This window comes from Pinus tabuliformis, chromosome 3_1, assembly GCF_031772625.1.
Source record: "Pinus tabuliformis cultivar Carrire ecotype Pingquan chromosome 3_1, CPIR1, whole genome shotgun sequence".
NCBI lineage: Eukaryota > Viridiplantae > Streptophyta > Pinopsida > Pinales > Pinaceae > Pinus > Pinus tabuliformis.
This window is the reverse complement of record NC_142301.1, coordinates 295436365-295442313: the sequence shown is the minus strand read 5'-3', so window position 1 is coordinate 295442313 and position 5949 is coordinate 295436365.

Here is a 5949-nt window from a genome sequence, read left to right as displayed (position 1 = left end):
TCCAGATTGGAAACCACTTCACCATCCAGCCTAAAAGATATGAATTTACTTAGCTACCTTGCCATGTGGACACTATCTTTAGAACTTGATTCAGTCTTGTTTTCTTGACATTTTGACTCCATATCCAAATGGAAAAAATACATTCATCTATCCATCTAAATCAGTGATTCCACCACCAAATCAAATAAAAACCCAATCAAGCTTAAATAACAAGCCTAAAATTGATTAATTCAACAAAGTTAAATTATTAAGATAGAGCCCTCTCTGAGCATTAGGAAGGCTAGATCCTGATCTCAAAAGTAGGTTTGTGGTTACCTCGGTGATCTCTTTCTTTATCCTTGAGAAATTACTAAGTGATAACATAATGGCAACCATACTGGGGACAAATTGTCTTCAGAAAGATTATACAAAGTTCATATATGATCTATGATGGTGGATAGTGATCAGACACACAGTGGTTAAAGTCATCCACTTGGCGACTCCATCTCCAAATTAATTTCACAATCAAGACTCCACTGGAGGAATGAACCTCAAAGAACAATATGGAAAGATCAGGCTTTTAACTTGGATTACAATCCAAGACATCATGTTCTTTCTCATCAAGATGGTTTTTCAATGTATATTTTATTTTACAGAAGATATTAGATTGGCATTTGATTATTTTCCTTTGAAAATTGTAAATATAAAATATCCTTACCCATTGGAGTAACTTTCTTCTGAAACTTATGAAGGTCATTTTCCAATTGAGAAGCCTCAAGCAATCAAGACGAACCTTACAATCCATGTACATATTCCTATACCTTGTAAAGTTCCTGATAGATATAAGCCCCTCATGTTACCTGCTATACTCCATGACTTTCTTTATAACTATTACAAATATCTCCCCAATTTTGATGGAGAGAATGGTATCACTGCCCAAAAACATATTCAATGTTTTGAGAATTATCTGGACCTATTTGAGATTAACGAAGATGATGTTAGAATCAGACTATTTTCTCTTTCTTTGCAAAGTAGAGTAAAGATTTGGTTCAAGAATCTACCTATTGCAAGCATCTCAAATTTCCAACAGTTTGTCAAATTTTTCCTTGATAGATGGATAGTCAAAGTCAATCTTTTTGTGATCATAGAAGAATATTATCAGTTGAAAAGATAGCGAAATGAAACAATATAACAATTTTCTGACATATTTAATCAAGTCTATTATTCAATTCCATAAAATATAAGACCTCCTCCTAATTCAGACTTCTTGCATTATCCAAAAGAATTTGATCCAGAAATAGAATTTTAGCTAATAGAAAGAAACCCAACAACGCTTGAACAAATGCAGAACATTGCAGTAGATGTAGAAGTTCATCTGAAAATTAGAAGACAAAATTTGAAAGCACAAGCAGAGAAGAACAACATTGCAGAGGTAAAACTTGACATTTTGGTAAGAAAAATAGAGGAAATGATACAGAAGATCACCATGAAAGATAAATTTTTTGTGCAAGATGACCATGACCTATTTATTTCATAAAAAGAAGGGGTTGATATCCATGAACAAATTTCTGCTAATTCCAATTGCCATAGATCAAAGAATGTATTTACAGATGAACATGTGGAAGAGGAATCTATTGATCTAATGTGTATGTTCGATGAAATTCATTCTTTTAATGATTTTCCTAAGTATGATTATTATGATGATAATTATGTTCTCTAATTTCAAGCTAACTTAATAGAGCAATCATAAGCATGCTTGGGAAATAAGGAAATTCAGTTTCAACATCTTGAAAACCATGATTAGCTTATTCATATCAGCTATGAAAGTGAGGAAGAAAGTGCTGAAAACTTGGAAATAAGTGAAGGTTCTTTGCCTATTTGTTTTGATTCATTTCAGATCATCAGAGAAAACTTTAAAGCAACAAAAAGTCTACAGTCTTTAGGTACTAATATTAACAACAAATAAGACAATGAAAATCTTAATCAGGATTCTTCAGTTTCGCAATTATAGTCATCAAATTCCATTGAAACACCTAATCAAGTAATACATGAAAATTCTATATCAATATCTTTTGAATCATTTCAGTTTTTAAAGGAAATGTGGTATAATATCTCTAAATAAAAGGATGAGCAACTTGTTGAAGTCTATGAAGTCCTGTGGAATCCTATATGCAATAGGTTGCAACAATCCTTCCAATTTTTTTATGATCTAATAGTTGATGTGTTGAATATTGAATGCAATCAAAATTTTTCTCCATTAACTAACTATGACATTCAGGATCAAGATGATAAAGGTTTCATTAGCCAAACATTTTAATCAGTAGAAAGATCATCACAAATCTTGTCTGAAAATTTGTAGGGAAATAACAGTTTAGTTTCATCGCATGGATCATCTAGAATAGATGTATAGTTGTTTAAATAAGTTGAGCATTAATGTATATACCTTGGAAGATCATTTTGTATAGTTTCTATAATCAACAAAGGAAATCAATTATTTCCTTATCTTCTCATTTGTTGACAATTTTATATTGGGTTTTAGAATCTCAATTTTGATCACAAACAAGCAAATGCATCAAAATACATCAAAGTATATAATGCTTGAATAGTTTCATTGGCAATGTCATTTTACCTAACCAGCAGTTGGACAAATTATTAGAGTAAGCAGTTAGGATTTCAGTTTGATTAAATTCAGTTTTTAGCAGCAAGTTTATTTCAGTTTACAGTTTTCAGCAAGTGTTGAAATAATTCATTAAGATTCAAGGCTGAGAAGAATGCCCTTAGGTATTGAGGATATAGTAGTTTGGTTTGAGGGTTGCAGTACCTTTTTTTTTTCAGTTTTAGATCAGATTTCAGTTTGCAGAAAACGTTGTGATTTCCGTTCAAGATTTTCATCACAGAGAGTATATAACAAAGCATGTTCAAGCTTGGGATAGGCCCAACGGGTCAGGCCACTAGCCAATCGTGTTATTGACATCTCACAAGGATATGCCATCCCCAAGTGGAGCCACTATTAGGGTCCTATAATAATAGGATTCATAATTTTGGATTGACTATGATTAGTCTTGTAAGATTGTACATACTTTTGCTTTCTGCAAAACGTTTTCCCATATTTAGAAAATGAAAAGAGGGTGTGTCCTCAATGAAAAATCAAAGGACAAAAAGAAACAAAGATCAAAAAAGAATATTAAATATGAAACCCATCAAAATAAATCCTGAAATTGTTACATGTTCAAATGCCACTCCTCTTACTTTACTTTATGCAAATAAAATTGTGTGTAGCTTGTCCAAAATGCCACAATTGATGATAATCATACAGTTTGATCTTGATTATTCATGCTTTAAATTTCATGTTATAATAGTTAGTGAATAAAGATCTAACTAAACCATCTAATATTAACAGATCATTACTTAGGTAGAGAATAAATGTGCTCATTAGTTTAATCTGAGCCATTGGACTTTATAAGATTAGAATTAGATAGTTTGCTTGTCAAAGAAAAATTAGAGGGTCAGCAAGGTCAAATGCACCTAATAAATGAAGAAACAGTCTTAGGGTAAATGATGGGTAGGCAGAAGTAGTTTTCACAAAGCATGAAAAGCATCAATTGATCATTTAATATCACTAATATTCCCCAAGAATCCCCTCCCCTTGCTTAAAAATCCTATTTGACATTCTTAACAAGCATTTTCCCTTGTGAAAAGTCCTTTTCCATTCGAAAACATCCTTTTCCTTTCATTTTTACCTTCGCCCCTTATTTCACCCCTACCCCTAGTTAGAAAACATGTTTTCCTTTAGATAAGTGTATTCCCCTTTACCAATTACCTTTTCATTAGAAACATGTGAAAACCTAATTTTTGCATAGTTTTAAATGGTTGAAATATTAGCGTGCACTGTAAGAATCCTTCCCCGATATGTTTTTAAATTTTACCGCACATATTACTTCCCTTATTTTATTCTAACCCTCCGCTATTATATTTTATAACCCCTTTATATCATTTTAACCCCTAGTATTTAAACCCCTCCCACTATCATTATTAACTCCTCACATATTATATAACACACCTTATATTAAAACCCTTTTGTTTCATATTAACCCTTTGCATACATATCATACCCCATGACATTAAATATCTCGGTCCCACAACAATTAACTCCACCTATATAATCACTCGACCCCACCACCGTTTGAAGGGGAAACTCAATCCACCAACTAATCACCACCATCCAGATCCGACGACCATCACACAATATCACACCCTTCAATGCTCGATGTTTAATACGAAAAAGTGTTGTGAGATGGGTGGTTTTTTCCACCCACCATTTTGCTACGTGGAGCCTCCACATATTATCTCATGCCTTAGTTGAAAACTAGCCTACCACTTTTTGTGATGCGATAACCGCCTGTCTGCTTCTGCACTATGCAGTAAAACCACCAACATGATATACCATTCACAAAGCCACCAAACCACCTTCCCACTGTGCAATAAAAACCCCGAACCACTGTGGTAACACATGTGTTGTGCTAAAAATGCCATACCACTCTGTGCCATGTAATAAGGCCCCACTGTTCGATATCCATACATGCACCCTATAAAATCTGCAGAAATTTCAAAAGAAACTCGGTTATTCTGTCCACAACTTACCTCTGTTTGAATCATGCAAATGAAAAGCCTTTTACAAATAGAATTGAGCCATCCACAGTTTGAACTCTATCCACAGAAATATCAGTTCAATAAAGCCATTGATTGCTTTCGTTGCAGACCTATGTTTTATTAATGATTGTTTTATTTTGCAAGTTATTAGTAGAATTGGAGCTTGGACAAATAGTTTTGATACTAGTTCCAAAACCTGTTTACTCCAAGATTCGCAAGGAAATGTAGTCAAAGGCTTTATTCAGAAGGGAAAGACAATTATCACAAAGCAGGAAGAAATCGCTTACACAGAAGTAGTAATTGCTAAAACAAAGATAAATCAGTAACAACATATTTACATTTTTGCATGAAGTCAAATAGGTCTTTAGTAAAATTCACTTTTACTAAAGACATAAAAGCAGGATGAGAATAAAAGATACCAGATGATGTGATTTACTCTGATGGGTAAAAGTAAAAGGAGGTGATAGAGCATTCATGGTAAAATACTAAACAGAGGAGGCAGATAAAGAAATACAGTTGAAAGAGTAAACAACTGGAATACAGAGGAAGAAAACAATGTGAGAGACAAAACAACATAAAACAAATCGATAGATAACAAACATCAAGTAAAATAGGGATAACTTTTAGTTAGTTGAAAGGTGCCACTACCTTTTAGCATCCAAATATTTTATTCCCCAGAATAAGTCCTAAATCAGTTTAGGATATTTTGTATTAGTTTTTGCATACATACTTCATAATTCGAAGTATTAGGGGTGGATATTTTCAAGTCAACGAACTGAACTGAGTAATAAAGGCATTGCATTATAGGATTCATGTGTTCGGACACTTCATTGAAGTATCTTTCATTCGTTAAATTGTTATTTTGTTAAGTATTTCGCATACTTACATGTTTTCCAATTTCGATGTAATAACTAGATTATTATTACAAAATTTGTTTAAGTACACTCTGTCTTGAACAATTATTCATTTTGATGTTTTCTTCTAATATCCAGAATAGGGAATTCTTCATTGCTCCCTAGTTTCGATTGACCTCTTTCATTTCCCTCATTATCCGGTTTGAGGAATCCTTAATTGCTCCTTGATCCCAATTGAAAACCACTTCACCTGATCCAAAATGGATCTAACATAGACTTCTAAGTCTATAAATTTTCCTCATAGAGGAAAAATGAAAGTCATTGGATTATCTTGAAAATAGTCTCATTTCGTAGATTGTTTCATTTTGAATCCAACACAATTTGAACAGGCCAAAATGGACTCTGGATGAAGGAGTTATTGTAAAAGGAAGATTTTCCCAATGTCCTTAGAAAATGAGGTGTTTCT